This window comes from Prionailurus viverrinus, chromosome B3, assembly GCF_022837055.1.
Source record: "Prionailurus viverrinus isolate Anna chromosome B3, UM_Priviv_1.0, whole genome shotgun sequence".
In the NCBI taxonomy this organism is placed as follows: domain Eukaryota; kingdom Metazoa; phylum Chordata; class Mammalia; order Carnivora; family Felidae; genus Prionailurus; species Prionailurus viverrinus.
Genome location: NC_062566.1, coordinates 143621572 through 143639469, shown reverse-complemented (window position 1 = coordinate 143639469; position 17898 = coordinate 143621572). Strand labels below are relative to the sequence as shown.

Below are 17898 nucleotides of genomic sequence, written 5' to 3'. Positions count from 1 at the left end.
TTCTGCTGGGTTTACGGAGTCTTGGCTGTTCTTCTTCTGTTTACTTTAGATGTGCTGTTAGATTTTGTATTTGGGATTTTTCTTGTTTCTGGAGATAGGCCTGGTTTGCAATTTCTTTTCCTCTCAGGACTGCCTTTGCTGCATTCCAAAGCGTTTAGATTGTTGTATTTTCATTTTCATTTGTTGCCATGTACTTTTTAATTTCTTCTCTAATTGCCTGGTTGACCCATTCATTCTTTAGTAGGGCGTTCTTTAACCTCCATGCTTTTGGAGGTTTTCCAGACTTTTTCCTGTGGTTGATTTCAAGCTTCATCATGGTCTGAAATTATTCATGGTATGATCTCAATTCTTGTATACTTATGAAGGGCTGTTTTGTGACACAGTATGTGATCTGTCTTGGAGAAGGTTCCATGTGCACTCGAGAAGAAAGTATTTTCTGTTGCTTTGGGATGCAGAGTTCTAAATATATCTGTCAAGTCCATCTGACCCAGTGTATCATTCAGGGCCCTTGTTTCTTTCTTGATCCTGTGTCTAGATGATCTATCCACTGTTGTAAGTGGAGTATTAAAGTTCCCTGCAATTACCACATTCTTATCAATAAGGTTGCTTGTGATCATCATTAATTGTTTTATATATTTGTGGGCTTCCGTATTCAGTCCATAGACATTTATAATTGTTAGCTCTTCCTGATGGATAGAGCCTGTAATTATTATATAATTCCCTTTTTCATCTCTTGTTACAGCCTTTAATTTAAAGTCTAGTTTGATATAAGTATGCCTACACCAGCTTTCTTTTGACTTCCAGAGGCATGATAGATAGTTCTCCATCCCCTCACTTTCAATCTGAAGGTACCCTCAGGTCTAAAATGAGTCTCTTGTAGGCAGCAAATAGATAGGTCTTGTTTTTTTTTAATCCATTCTGATACCCTATGTATTTTGGTTGGAGCATTTAGTCCATTTACATTCAGTGTTATTATAGAAAGATATGGGTTTAGAGTCATTGTGATATCTGTAGGTTTCATGCTTGTAGTGATGTCTCTGGTACTTTGTCTCACAGGATCCCCCCCCACCCCAGGATCTCTTGTAGAGCCGGTTTAGTAGTGATGAATTCCTTCAGTTTTTGTTTGTTTGGGAAGACCTCTTTCTCGCCTTCTATTCTAAATGACAGACTTGCTGGATTAAGGATTCTCAGCTGCATTTTTTTTCTGTTCATCACATGGAAGATTTCCTGCCATTCCTTTCTGGCCTGCCACGTTTCAGTAGACAGATCCATCATGAGTCTTATCAGTCTCCCTTTATGTGTTAGAGCACGTTTATCCCTAGCTGCTTTCAGAATTCTCTCTTTATCCTTGTATTTTGCCAGTTTCACTATGATATATCATGCAGAAGATCGATTCAAGTTACATCTGAAGGGAGTTCTCTGTGCCTCTTGGATTTCAATGCCTGTTTCCTTCCCCAGTTCAGGGAAGTTCTTAGCTATGATCTTTAAGTACACCTTCAACACCTTTCCCTCTCTCTTCCTCCTCTGGAATCCCAATTATGCATATATTATTTCATTTAATTATATCACTTAGTTCTCTAAGTCTCCCCTCATACTCCTGGATTTTTTTTATCTCTCTTTTTCCTAGCTTCTTCTTTTCCATAATTTTACCTTCTAATTCACCTATTCTCTCCTCTGCCTCTTCAACCCGAGCTGTGATCGCCTCCATTTCACTTTTCATCTCATTTATAGCATTTTCTAACTCCTCCTGACTCTTTTTTAGTCACTTGATCTCTGTAGTTAATAGATTCTCTGCTGTCCTCTATTTTTTTAAAACCCAGCGATTAATTTTATGACTATTATATTAAATTCATTTTCTGCTATATTGCTTAAATCGTTTTTGATCAGTTCATAAGCTGTTGCTACTTCCTGGAGTTTCTATTCAGAAGAATTCTTCCGTTTGGTCATTTTGGACAGTCTCTGGAGTGGCGGGGAACTGCAGGGCTCTTCCCCTGTGCTGTCTGGAGTAACTTGCGTTGGTGGGTGAGGCTGCAGTCAGACCTGATGTCTTGTCCCAGCCCTCCACTGGGGCCACAGTCAGATTGGAATGTCCTTTATCTTCCCCTCTCCCAGGGGCAGTACTCACTGTGGAGTGGTGTGGTCTCTGTCTGGGCAAATAGCACACTGCCAGGCTTGTGGTGCTGCTTCGATGGGATCAGGAATATTAACTGGGGTGGATCCGCAAGGTGCAAAGGGGCGGGAGGGGCAGGCTTAGCTCGCTTTGCCTTTGGTGGTCCACTTCAGGAGGGGCCCTGTGGCACCGGGAGGGAGGAAGACCCATTGGAGGGATGGATCTGCAGAAGCACAGCATTGGGTGTTTGCGAGGTGCAAGCACCTCGTGCTGGGAACTGGTTCCCTTTGGGATTTTGTCTGGGGGATGGGCAAGGGAGATGGTGCTTCCCTGCACCTTTGTTCTCTAACAAGCTGAGCTCTGTCCTTCGGGGCTCAATAACTCTCCCTCACATTGTCCTTTAGCCCTCCAGTTCTCTGAACAGAGCTGTTGACTTATACCTTTCCAGATGTTAAGCCCCACTGACTGTCAGAACACACTCCGCCCAGCCCCTCCGCTTTTGCAAGTCAGATTCAGGGGCTCTGCCATGCTGGGTGGGCTGGCTGCCCCTCCAGTGCTCTGGCTCCCTCCAGCCAGTCTGTGTAGTGTGCGCCGCCTCTCTGCCCTCCCTACCCTCTTCCATGGGCCTCTCATCTACTCTTGGCTCTGGAGAGTCAATTCTGCTAATCTTCTGGCGGTTTTCTGGGTAAATTAGGGAGATGTGGGTGGAACCTAAGCGATCAGCAGGACGTGGTGATCCCAGCGTCCTCCTACGCTGCCATCTTCCTCCAAGACTAAGTAAATATAATCACAAATTTGAGAGGAGAGATCACAACTAACACCAGAGAAATACAATTATAAAAAAATATTTTGGAATTTATATGCCAACAAATTGGTCAATCTGAAAGACATGGATAAATTCCTAGAATGATATAATCTAAACTGAAAAAGGGAGAAATAGAAAACCTGAACAGACTGAAAGGAGCAAAGAAATTGAATCAGTAATCAAAAACCTACTGACACACAAAAGTCAAGAGCCAGATGGCTTCACAAGTGAATTCTACCAGATATTTAAAGAAGAGTGTAAATATTCTATTTAAGTAGAATAGAATATTCTAGTCTTCTCAAACTGTTCCAAATAATAGAATGGAAAGAAAACTTCCAAACTCATTCTATAAGGCCAGTATTATCATGGTTCCAAACCAGATTAAACCCCACTAAAAACGAGACTTACAGGCCACTAGCCCTAATGAGAATGGATGCAACAATTCTCAAGAAAATCCTTTCCAACTGAATCCAACAACATCAAAAGTAGCATTTACCATGATAGGGTGGGATTTGCTCCTTGGCTGTAAGGGTGGTTCAATATTCACAAATAAATCACTGTAATACATCACAGTAATAAGAGAAAGGATAACAACTATATGACCCTCTCAATAGATCCAAATAATAATAATAATAACATTTGACAAAGTAAAACATCCTTTCTTGATAAAAACCTTCAACAAGGGATAGAGGAAACATACCTCAACACCATAAAGTCCATATATGAAAACCCCACAGCTAATATCCTCACTGGGAAAACAAATTTCCTCTACTCTCAGGAACACAAGTGGAATGCCCACTCTCATAATACTACTTAACATATTCCTGGAAGCTTTATCCACACAAACAGGCAACAAAAATAAACAAAGGCATTCAAATTGGAAAGGAAGGAGTCAAAATTTCACTCTTCACAGATGACATGACAATCTACACAGAAAACCCAAGACTCCACCAAAACATTGCAAGAACTGATACACCAATTCACCAAAGCCACAAGATACAAAATCAACATACAGAATTCTATTGCATTTCTATACAGCAATAATGAAGAAACAGAAAGACAAATTAAAAAAAATCCATCCCGTTTAATATTGTACGAAAAACAATAGGATACCTAAGTGGCAAAAGATCTATACTCTGTAAACTATAAAACATGATGAAAGAAACTGAGGATGACAGAAAAAAATGGAAACACAGTCAATGTTAAGGATTGAAGGAGCAAGTATTGTTGACATGTCTATGCTACACAAAGAAACAGGAGACTTCGTGATTGCAGATTTCATGCTATATTACAAAGCTGTAGTCATCAAGACAGTATGCTACAAGCACAAAAGAGACACACAGGCAATAGAAAAGAAAGGTAAAACCATATATGGACTCACAAATGTATGGTCACCTCATCTTGGCTGAAACAGGAAAGAATATGTAATGGAAAAAAGACAATTTTGTCAACAAATGGTGTTGGGCACACTGGACCAGAGGATGCAAAAGAATGAAACCGAGTCACTTTCTTACCCCATACACAAAAATAAATTCAAAATGGGTGAAAGACCTAAATGTGAGACAAGAGACCATAAAAATCCTAGAGAACTCAGGCAGCAACTTCTATGACATCAGACATCGCAACTTCTTACTTGACGCATCTCAGAAGGCAAAGGAAACAATAGTAAACATGAACAACTGGGGCCTCATCAAAAGAAAAAGCTTCTGCGCTAAAGAAACAATCAACTACACTAAAAGGCAACCTACAGAATTGAAAAAGGTATTTGGAAATGACAAATCTCATAAAGGCTTACCATCCAAAATCTATAAAGAACGTATCAAACTCAACACCCAAATTACAACTAATCCAGTGAAGAAATGGGCAGAAGACATGAGGAGACACTTTTCCAATGAAAGCATCCAGATGGCTAACCAACACGCAAAAAGATGCTCAATATCACTCATCATCAGGGGAATACAAATCAAAACTGCAATGAGAAACAACCTCAAACTGTCAGAAAGTCTAAAATTAACAACTGGGAAACAAGAGATATTGATGAGCCTGAGGAGAAAAGAAAACACTTTTATACTCTTGGTGGAAATACATAGTGTGGCCATTCCAGAACACAGTTTAAAAACTTAAAACTTAAACTACCTTACACTCCAGCAATTGCTCTATGAGATATTCACCCAAAGGATACGAAAATTCTGATTTGAGGAGGCACATGCACCCCAATGTTTACAGCAGCATTACCAATGAGAGCCAAACTGAGGAAAGAGACCAAAAGTCCACCGAGTGATGAATGTGCTATATGTATAGACTAGAATATTACTCAGAAATAAGAATGAAATCTTGTCATTTGCAAAGATGTTGATGCAGCTAGAGGGTATCATGCTAAGTGAAGTAAGTCAGTCAAAGAAAGACAGACACCATATGATTTCCTCATATGAGGAATTTAATAAACACAACAGATGAACACAGGGGATGGAGAAAAAGATCAAGAAAGACATAAAAGACTCTAAGGTTAGAGAACAAACTAAGGGTTGCTAGAGGCCAGGTGTGTGGGGGATTGGATAATGGGTGAGAAGGCCACGCGTTGTGATGAGTACTGGGTGTGAATGTAGGTGATGAATCAATAAATTCTACTAATGAAATTAATATCACACAATATGTGAACTAACAAAAATTTAAACACAAATTTAAAAATTAAAAAAAGTGAAAAAAAAGGAAGGGAGAAATATTGTCACAAATTGTCATGAACATGGAATCTAAGGTAGTGAGTCTACCTTCTTGAATTTACCCATTTTATACCTGTTAGTGGACATTAATTAACATATGCATGAATTTTCACAGCAGTGCCAGGTGGGCTGGAATTCAAACCACAGCAACCCTTCCTAACTCCTCTGTGTCCATATCCCATGGGCCGCTTGCCCAGACACCTTCACAAGAACCCAGGTTGGGCCTCAGCAGGGACCGACATCTGCAGAACTGGAAAGTCTGGAGAGATGACCCTTCCTGCCAGCCTGTGGGTTTCTTTCACCCCCTTGTGTCTCAGCTCCCTTGTCTTCCTTTCCCTTCTCTTTAAAAAGGACCATTCCCCTGTTAGTGGTGCATGAAAGTGAGGGACTATCTTTTCTGTAAGTATTCAATATGACAGATCATTTACATGGGAACAACAACAACAACAACAAAAAACACCAATATGGTTCAGCCTGTCTTACAGGCTCCTATCACCCAATGTGGCAGAGTACAAATAAACCTAAATATGCATTTAATGAAACACTGTACAGCATGTTGTAAAAGCATTAGGGGATGAGAAAGCTGGAAGAATTCCACAAATGCAGATATGAGCTCCCCTTTGAAGGAGGAAGAAAATTCATACTCCCAAGCATGCAAGAGTAAAATAGTTTTAGGAAATGATAAAACAGTTGCAGTGTATTCTATTCATGAAGTGTCTGACAGTGACAACACACAACATGAATTTTCAGGGTCTCACATAGAATTGTGAATGGAAAATCCTGTGTCAAGAACTCAGTTGTGTGCAGAGCTCAATGGCTCCTGAGACATAGAGAAAGCCCAACACGTGGAAAGGTAAACGCGTTTTTTGACCCCAGGAGCACATCTATCAAATATGACGAACAATCTGGCCAAAAAGACACAGCACAGAATCTCTTATGAAATTTGAAGTTCAATTACAGCATGACAACAGAATTGTCCATATATTTATGAAAAAAACATGCCATGAAAATGAGTTACTGGCGTCCATAAACTTAACAACAAACAACAAAACACTAAGTCACCAGAGACCAATTAGGACACAAGTCAACATTGAGAGGGAACCAGAAAAAAAAAAAAAACACCAAGACTTTCATTTACATTGTAAATCAAGAAATAAGTCGGGTGCCTGGGTGATTCAGTCGCTATAAGCATCTACTTCAGCTCAGGTCGTGATGTCAGGGTTCATGGGTTTGAGCATCATGTCAGGATCTCTGCTGACAGCTCAGAGCCTGGAGCCTGCTTCAGATTCTGTGCCTCCCTCTCTCTGCATCTCACCCTTCTGTGTCTCTCTCTCGAGAATAAATATTTCAAAATAGACATTAGGCACAAGCAATCAATCATCATTAAAACCAAAATTATAGCTCAGAACACAAGACCCATAAAAAGAAATGGTATAATTACACTTTATGAAAATCAGATACGTTTTTCTGCCCACAGGACAATCAGTGGCAGTAAGACAAGTTACAAAGGAAGAGACATTATTCACAAATTGCATAACTACCAAGGGACCTGCATCCTGAATATGCTAAGAACCCTCGACAGTCAATAGGAAGAAAGGAAACAACCCTCTATAAAACAAGCACAGCCTTGCGTAGTAAACATCCCATCTTAGAGGTTGTAGACACATCAGGTATAGACTGGGGAAGACTCTTCACACCATCGACTGTCAAGGAAATTCAAATCAAGAATGCAATAGATGCCCTATGCACTCATCCTGAGGGCTCAGGTATAAAGGGAACCCTGGCAACACCATCCAGGTGAGCATCCAGCACACGTGGGGCCTCAAACACTGCAGGTAGGAATGAAAAACAAACACCAGCTCTGGAAAACCATTGGCTGTTGCTTATGACATTATGCATGGATAACTTAACATGTAACCTGGAAATACCACTCCCAAGTGTTTGCTCCAGAATGAACCCATGCTCAGAAAATAAATGTTTTCTAAATATTTATAGCAACCTTCTTAGTGTTATAAGCTAAGAATAAGTCAAAAGTCTTTCTAAATATAAAGGAATAAAAGTATGAAACTTACATCGATGGCATGCTTTGCCACAGAAATGTGATGCTATTGATGCAGAATTGAAACTAGGAGAACCCTCAAAGACATGATGTGAGGGAAGGCCACAGAGGTGCTGTGGCCTGAGACATTCACACAGCCAGCCTAGGTGTGACAGCATAAGTGACAGTGTTTGGTTAGACCTTATCTCTTTCTGCCCCACCCCCACATGATAAGTTCCTCTGCTTGATGTTGAATGCTGTGCTACGTTCAACAATACTCTGATGTATGGAGTCTCCACAGACTGAACCCCACAACCTCTGACTCCTCTGAATGGAGAGGTGCTGAGACCAGAATCTGATATGTGTTCTGACAGCGGCTGTTCCCTCCATTGTCCCTGGCTCTTGCTGTCTCCTGCTGGTGAGGAGTAGGTTAGGAATCATCCACTGAGTGATGGGTATTGAGGAGGGCACCTTTTGGGATGAGCACTGGGTGTTGTATGGAAACCAATTTGTCAATAAATTTCAGAAAAAAAAATAAAAAAAAAACAAAAAACAAAAAACAAACAAACAAAAAAAAAAAAAGGAATCATCCACTGAAACCATTTGTCTCCTGCACCTGACTCTCCCACAACATGAGGCCCAGACCGTCCTCACACTCAGCTGTAAATGAAGTCAGTCGTACTGGAACAGGTTTGCACCTTGGTTTAGCGGATTTTTCCAGCTCCCCCCTGCCCTGGACAAACTCTGTAGCTACAGGTGGGGACAAACTGAGGGCTCAGTTTAGGGGTGGCTGGCAGCTGCACTTCTTTGAGGCTTGCTTGTCCTGGTGGCATGAGACCCCTGCCATATAAGTCAGGTCTGGGGCGACCAGGCTCCCAGCATCCCTAGTGGACTGTGCCCAGGGCAAAGCTTCCATCCTGGGAGAGGGGCTGCATACAATGAGTGAGTCCCACATCTCAGTGGCACCTGTAGGGGCTTGGCCTCAACAGCACACAGACTGGGGTCACTGACATCCTGTCCCTCTGGGAAAGAGTCCTCTGAACAGGAGCTGGGCACCAGGAACCCTGTGTATTGGCTACAAGAGTCTTGAGGGGAGGTTGCAGCCAGGCTCAGTGGCACACGCCTATAGTCCCAGCTCCTTTCACTGGAGTTTCCATTTGCTGAGCTGGGGTGGGGAAAGAAAATAACATACCTTAGCTCAAAACTCTAGCTGTTCCTTGTGGCAGTATATTTTTGGAATAAATGCTTCCTCGTGGGCTGTATGCCAACAAGGCCATTTGTAGACACTTTAAATACATTGATTGAGTTTTTATTCAAATTCAAGTTAGTTAACATGCAAAGCAATATTAGATTCATGTGTAAAATATAGTGATTCAACATTCCCACACAAAACACAGTGCTCATTATGAGTGCACCCCTTCATCCCCATAACCTACTTCCCCCAACCTTCCATCCACTTTCCCTCTGGTAACCATCAGTTTGTTCTCTACAGTTAAGAGTCTGATTGGTGTGCTTACATGTTCCATGCGTTAAGGCCACGACTCTTGATTTGGGCTCATGTCTTGCTTTCATGGTTCCTGAGATCGAGCCCCACATTGGTTCCTGCACTGACACCACAGAAACTGCTTGGGATTCTCCTTCCCTCTTCTTCTGCCCCTCCTCCCATTCTCTCTCAAAATAAATAAATAAACATTGAAAAAATCATCTATTTCTTGGTTTGACTCTTCTCTCTTATTTTTCCCTTTACTCATTTGTTGTTTCTTAAATTCTACATATGAATGAAATCATATATTTTTCTTTCTCTGGCATATTTAATTTTTTTCCAATCAAAGATTGTGCTGATTTTATCTTATTTAATTCAACAAGCGAGGGACTCAGTAACGTACAATGCGGTCCAGAGGAATGTGGACGAGTAAGAAATAAAATCTAGTGAGCAATGGCACTTAGGAAAAACTCCTTAGAAGAAGTGAATTAAACTAAGCTTTCCCTCCTCCTGTTTTATTGAGATTTACTCAACCCACAACACTGTATAAGTTTCAGGTGTTCAGTATAATGACGTGACTTACATATATTTTGAAATGTTTACCATAGTGAGTTTAGTTAATGTCCATCATCCATAGGTTAAGCAGAAAAGTAAGAGAAAATAATGTTTATTTGCATTGTGATGGAAACTCTTAGGATTTACTCAATTCATTAACTTTCACAATTACCAAACAGCAGTGTTCAGTAGTCACCATGTTGTCCATTACATTCCTAGTATTTACTTATTTTCTAACTTGGAGTTTGTCACTTTGACCACCTTCATCTGATCCCCTCCCCTACCTCTGGTAACCACCTATGTGATCTTTTTTCTTTATTTAAGATGAAATTTATCGCCAAATTGGTTTCCATACAACACCCAGTGCTCATCCCAACAGGTGCCCTCCTCAATGCCCAGCCCCCAATTTCCCTTCCTTCCCTCCCCCACAATCAACCCTCAGTTTATTCTCAGTTTTTACGCATCTCTCGTGGTTTGCCTCCTTCCCTCTCTGTAACTCTTTCTCCCCTTCCCTTCCCCCATACTCTTCTGTTAAGTTTCTCAGGAATCACATAAGAGTGACTACATATTGTATCTGTCTTTCTCTGTTCGACCATGTCACTTAGCATAACACTCTCCAGTTCCATCCACGTTGCTACAAAAGGCCATATTACATTCTTTCTCGTTGCCAAGTGCTATTCCATTGTGTATATAAACCACAACTTCTTTATCCATTCATCAGTTGATGGACACTTAGGCTCTTTCTATGATTTGGCTATTGTTGAAAGTGCTGCTATAAACATTGGGGTGCAAGTGCCCCTATGTCTCAGCTCTCCTGCATCCCTTGGGTAAATTCCTAGAAGTGTTATTGCAGGTTCATAGGGTAGATCTATTTTTAAGTTTTTGAGGAAACTCCACACTGTTTTCCAGAGTGGCTGCACCAGTTTGCATTGCCACCAACAGTGCAAGAGGGTTCCCATTTCTCCACATCCTCTCCAGCATCTAGAGTCTCCTGATTTGTTCATTTTAGACACTCTGACCTGCATGAGATGTTATCGCAGTGTGGTTTAGATTTGTATTTCCCTGATGAGGAGTGACATTGAGCATTTTTTCATGTGCCTGTTAGCCATCTGGATGTCTTCTTTAGAGAAGTTCTCTGATTATTTCAGGTAGCATAAATTTCTCTAGCTCCAACTGTGTCATTACAAATGACAAAATGTCATTATTTGTGGGCCTGAGAAATATTCCTCTGTGTGTGTGTGTGTGTGTGTGTGTGTGTGCGCGCGCGTGTGTGTAGATATACCACATATTTTTTACCCATTCATCAATCAAACAGCACACTTGGGCTGTCTCCATAGCTGGGCTGTTTTTGATAGACCTGCTATAAACATAGAAGTACAAATCCCTTAAATTAGTATTTTTGTATCCCTTGGGTAAATACCTAGTAGTGCAATTCCTCAATCATAAAGTAGTTATACTTTTAGCTTTTTGAGGAACCTCCGTACTGTTTTCCAGAGTGGCTGCACCAGTTTGCATCCCACCATCAGTGCAAAAGGGATCTTCTTTCTCTGTATTCTCACCAACACCTGTTGTTTCTTGTGCTGTTGAGTTTAGCCTTTCTGACCAGTGTGAGTTGATATTTCATTGTAGTTTGGATTTATATTTCCCTGTGGAGGAGTGATGTGGATCATCTTTTCATGTGTTTATTGACAATCTGTAGGTCGCTTTTGGAAAAAATGTTTATTCATGTCTTCTGCCCATTTTTTAATAGGATTATTCAGTTCTGGAGTTGAATTTTATACTATATATAGAAATCCTGAAAAACTCCACCAAAAAAACCACTAGAACTGATACAATAAACCAGTAAATTTGCAGCATACAAAATCAACATACAGAAATTTGTTACATTTTGATACAACAATAAATGAAGCAGGAGAAACAGAAATCAAGGAATTGATCCCATGTACAATTACACCAAAAACCACAAGATACCTTGAAATAAACCTAACTAAAGAGTTAAAAGATCTTCACTCTGAAAAATCTGGGACATTTATGGAAGAAATTGAAGAATACAAAAGAAATGGAAAAATATTCAAAGTACATGGATTAAAAGAAAAGCATTGTTAAAATGTTGATACTACCCAAAGCATTCTAGACATTCAATGCAAGTAATTCAATGCAAATATCCGTGTCTAATAATGCCAGCATTCTTCACAGAGCTAGAACCAATAATTCTAAAATTATCATGGTAGGGACACCTGGGTGGCTCAGTTGGCTAAGTGTCTGACTTCAGCTCAGGTCATGATCTCACAGTCTGTGAGTTCGAGCCCCGCATTGGACTCTGTGCTGACAGCTCAGAGCCTGGAGCCTGCTTCAGATTCTGTGTCTCCCTCTCTCTCTGGCCCTCCCCTGCTCATGCTCTCTCTCTCTGTGTCAGCAATAAATAAAAACATTTAAAAAATAAAATTATCATGGAACCACAAAAGACCCTGAATCCACAAAGCAATCCTGAAAAAGAAAAAAAAATGGAGGCATCACAATTCCGGATTTCAAGCTATATTACAATGCTATAGTCATCAAGACAGTATAGTACCTACATAAAAATAGACACACGGATTAATATAACAGATTGGAAAACCCAGAAATAGACCCATAACTATATGGTCACCTAATCTTCGACAAAGCAGGAAACAGTATGAATTGGAAAAATGACAGTCCCTTCAACAAATAGTGTTGAGAAAACTGGACAGCAACATGACACTGTAATTAAACTGGACCACTTTTTACAATATAAACAAAAATAAACTGAAAATGGATGAAAGACCTGAATGTGAGAAGGGAAACCATCAAAATCCTAGAGGAGAACACAGGAACCAACTTCTTTGACCTTGTCCAGAGCAACTTCTTACTAGACATGTCCCCAGAGGCATGGGAAACAATAGCAAAAATGAACTATTGGGATCTCATCAAGATAAACAGGTTCTATACAGCAATGAAACAATCAACAAAACTAAAAGGCAACTGACAAATGGGGAAAGATATTTGAAAATGACATATCACATAAAGGGTTAGTATTCAATATTATAAAGAACTTATCAAACTCAACACTGAAAAAAACAAATAATCCATCATGGATAAAGAAGATGTTATATATATATATATATATATATATATATATATATATATATATATATACTTGGCAATGAAAAAGAATGAAATCTTACTTACCATTTGCAACTATGTGGATGGAATAAGAGGGTATTATGCTAAGTGAAATGAGTCAGTCTGAGAAAGACAAAAACCATATGATTTTACTCATATGAGGTGTTTAAGAGACAAAACAGATGAACATAACGGAAGGAAAACAAAAATAATATAAAAACAGGGAGGGGGACAAAACAGAAGAGACTCATAAATATGGAGAACAAATTGAGGGTTACTGGAGGGGTTGTGGGAGGAGGAATGGGCTAAATGGGTAAGGGGCACTAAGGAATCTACTCCTGAAATCATTGTTGCACTATATGCTAATTTGGATATAAATTTTAAAAAATAAAAAACAAACATGTTAATGAAAAAAAAAGAGAAGAAAATTACCTCCACATGATCATGGCCACTGTGAAAGCCCAAATCTGACAGCATATTGCACATAAAATATTAAAACCATTTCTGCCACATCAGGAGCCAGGCAATGATGGTCATCCCCAATAGAAGTATTCCACATGATAACGTGAAGAATAAACATGCTGCCTCAAACCATATCATCGTGTCACAGTCCTTATTTGGATAAAAGTCACATGAGAAACAGCCAGTCCAAGGACATCAGACCCTCGTTTGTCCCTTCACATCAGGAAATAAATCTCCCTTGGGAAAACTCCCTTCCCTGTACCAGGAGGGGAGAACCATCCTTAGAACCGGAATAAGAAACACAGGGACAAGAAGGCTGTGAAAACAAACCTAGTTACTTGTTGACAAATTAAATACCACAAACCCACACCTTTGCCTTAACTCTTGCCAAATCCAATGTTTTGTTGTCTGAAAGTCACAAGTGCCAACTGCTTTGTTCATTCTCTGGGTGTCATATCATTAGGAAGGCCATGCACTTGCAAAATGAAATTTATCCTCCCCTTTAGATCACTCTCATGTCAATTGAATCCTTATACCAAGTGAAAACTCAGAAGAAGGGAAAATAATTCTCCTTCTACAACTGGAAGAAGTACCTGCAAACTTTGGCAATAAAAAGAAATAAAAGACATTTAAATCAGTAAGGAGGAAGGAAAATTACTTGTTTGCAGATGACATTGATCTTAAACATAACAAAACCCTAAAGATACCACAAAAAATATTATAACCAGTTTTTTTAAATGAGGAAAAGTGCAGGATGCACAATGAATAAAGAAAATAAATAAAAATAAACCACCTGTGATTCTACACACCAGCATGGAAATACATGAAAAAAAAAATTATACAAGTGAAAATGGCACAGAATAAAGTATTTTGGGTTAAACTTCAAAAAGTATGTAAAATACATGTAGAGTGAAAATGATCTATGTTGATGACAGACCTGTAAAAATGCACACAGGACTGCAAATATACCTGTGCTCACTGATTAGAATTATTCATATTTTCACAGCACCATCTACACAAACTAAACTACAAGTGCGTCCCTAACTCTGTCGTTCACTTTTAAAGAATCAAATCTAAGTCTGGAGTGTGATATATATGTCATAGGACATGCAAATAGGGCCCTCACTGTGCTGATAACACCAGCCCATTGCAGACTCTGCAGCTGGGAGAAGAGCCCCAGGCCCGGGAGTCTCAGGTGTTCCCATTCTCTGATCAGGAAAGAACAGACACCTCACCATGGAGTTTGTGCTTGGCTGGGTTTTCCTGGTTGCTCTTTTAAAAGGTAATTCATGGTGAACGAGGGACACTGAGTATATGAGTGGACATGACTGAGAAAGAGTGGATGTGTGACAGTTTCCTGATGAAGATGTCTTGTGTCTGCAGGTGTCCAGTGTGACGTGCAGCTGGTGGAGTCTGGAGGAGACCTGGTGAAGCCTGGGGGGGTCCCTGAGACTCACCTGTGTGGCCTCTGGATTCACCTTCAGTAGCTCTTGGATGAGCTGGGTCCGCCAGGCTCCAGGAAAGGGGCTGCAGTGGGTCGCATATATTAATACTGATGGAAGTAGCACAAGCTACCCAGACTCCGTGAAGGGCCGATTCACCATCTCCAGAGACAACTCCAAGAACACGCTCTATCTGCAGATGAACAACCTGAAGACTGAGGACATGGCCACATATTACTGTGCAAGAGACACGGTGAGGGGACCTCACTGGGAGCCCAGACACAAACCTCCCTGCAGGAGGGGATCAAGCACCACCAGGGGGCGCACACTATGCAAAATTCTGGTTTGTGTTCCCAGGAGCAGGTGCAGATGGGGATTACAGGCATGTTTCCTCTCAGGGTCTGGGGCTTCCTGTCCACACAGCAGTTTCCCCAGGGAGCCTCCCTGGACACAGGATTCTGTGTTTACCTATTAACTCACTGAATTAGCAACTGTGTTGTCATAGGAAAACTACCCTAACATGCACATAGACACAGTTGTTTGCACTTTTTCCTCCAGTCCCTGAACATGAGTGAATTACAGATTTCTTGAGGCACAACAGCTGAACCTTTATAGGAGTCTCAGATGCACTCCCTGTGCAGCCAGGACCACAAGATCCCACAGTTCCACTTTATCTTCACCCAGCAGTTGTCCCAAACAACCTGAAACTTCCTTCCTGGAACTTGCTACTCAGGACTTTAAATGAGCTACAGCTTTATTCAATTCCTCTAAAGAAGAGATAATTCATCTCCATGTATTAGTCAGGATTCTCCCGAGCAACAGAAACCAAAGAAACTGGTTTACATGACTAAATACATTGATAAGCCCCACATTCCACTCTCACATGCTGGAGACCCAGGAAAACCAGTGGTATAATTCTCATCTGATTCTTAACTAGTGTCTAGTCTCAGAACGTGGAGAGCTGATGATGTAACTCTCAGAACAAGGGCCAGAGGAAACCAAAGTTCCAATTCAAACAGGCACATGGGAAGTAAAACTGAGGGAATCTCTCCTCCCTGTGCATCAGATTTTATTCAGAACCTTAATGGAATGGGTGATGCCCAGGCAGACAGAAACCATGGATAGAAATGCCAGTCTCTTCTGGAACACATCACAGACATCCACAGAAACAGTGGGGAGTCTGGGCACCCATGATGCAGTCAAGATGACACATAAAGGTAATCATGACAAGTCAACCTCCTGTAAATGTGCCTTTAAAAGACTGAAGATTTAGAAGTCCATGCCATCACTGGCATGGAGCCTGGTGGGCATAGCTGTGCTTCTGTGGTGAAGGAGGGCAGAGTTGCATAGGGAGAATTGTGGTCTGAGTATCCCTTGGGAGACTTGGGGAGAGACAGTTCCCTTCTCAGGGTGCATTTCGTAAAGGGTGCATTGCCTCTCGTGGGGCAGGAGAGCTGACAGGCACCATTGCACTGCCCTGGTCATTAATATAGGAGCCTCTGCTGAGAGCAGCTAACTGAACACTGCCTTGTTGTTGTTCCCCACCATGAACTCCAAGCCCCTAGTGTTCATGCAACTGCCCTTCTGGGATAACGAGCTCCAGCCACAGCACAGTGAAACCCTCTTGCAGAGGATCAGTGGGGTCCCTGTCATATTCAGTTCATACAATTGGGAGTTTTCAAACCCAGCTAGAGCTCCTGAGATAAACCTAAGAGCCATGTGCCGCCAGGTGGGCCAATGGTTTGGACACAGACAGGGTGAATGCAGGGTTCTGACGGAAGCCTGGGACCCATGAGTATAGACTGTTCTCTCTGTGTGAGGGCTTCCTGAACAGCGGTGGCTGGAAACTCCAACGCAGAGAGTAGAGGGGGAAATGATGTCAATATTTCCTCCCACCAGTCATCATGGACAGAGTTCAGTGAGCAGCACAGCAGCCCCCAGTAGAAGATGAGCCACTGACACCAAGATCCACCCCCCTTTCCTTCCTCAGGTGCATCCTTTCTAGGGAAAGAGTGCCTGGAAACCAGACCTGCATTGTGTCCCTTCCTCCAAAGACCACACATACCCCCACAGGCACCAAGTCTACTGACCATATAGTGAGGCATAGCTTCACCTCTAGGGGAAATAGGAATTAGCCTCTTTTAACAGTCAGAACAAACTCACCTAGTTAAAACTCACAACATTGTTGGCAATGTCTAAACACTCATCACTGGAGACAAGGAGAAACTGCAGAGGACTTAGCTGAGGGACAGAGCAGCCAATACACGACTGCACAGTGCACACAGAATGTGCAACAGATGCTTCCTAAAGTGGCAAGCCCTCAACAGTAATTGTACACTTCTCAATAAAGACACTACTCTAGAAACAGAAAACATAACAGGATTTTCTAAAACACTTAAGCAAGCGGAGACATAGATATACACCATGATGGAGGAATTCGTCCCAAAAGAAAAAACAATAAAAGGTCATTGCCAGGGATATTATTAAAACACATATAACTAATATGCCTCAAACAGAATTTCTAAAAACTCTCACAAAGAAATAGAATTTTTAAAAACTATCATAAGGATAATAGGTGTGCTTGAGAAAAGCATAGGAGACATGAGGGAAACACTTACTGCAGATAGAAAAGACCTAAAACCTAGTCATGCTGAAATTTTAAAAATACTCTAAGATGTGAAACTGATTGTATATAATGACCTCAAGGCAGAATGAAGCAGATGAATGAGTAAGTGACATAGAAGATAAAATTATGGGGGAAATGAAGCAGAAAATAAGAGGAAAATTAAAATATTTCATCACAAACATATACTGAGGGAACTCAGAAACTACATAATGTGTAATAAAATGCTTTTCAAAGGAGTCGGGGAGAAGAGAGGGAGAAAAGAAGAGGTGTTATATGAGTGCATTTCCATGGGAAATTCCCAAAACTGGGGAAGGAAACAGACATACACATCTAGGAGGCATGGAGAACTCCCATTAAAATAAAAAATGGCAGGCCAACACTGAGACATATCATAGTAAAATTGGCGAAATACACAGAAAAAGACAAACCCTATGAGCACCAAGACGAAAGACGTCCCTAACTAAAGAGGGAAGATAAAATAAATGATTATGGTAGATGTATCCACAGAAACCTTCA

The 17898-nt window shown here is 40.9% G+C and overlaps 1 pseudogene; it reads left to right on the top strand.

The window, feature by feature from the left end:
• LOC125168152 (immunoglobulin heavy variable 3-74-like) overlaps positions 1-17898 on the top strand; it is a 131572-nt pseudogene that overhangs the window by 106813 nt on the left and 6861 nt on the right.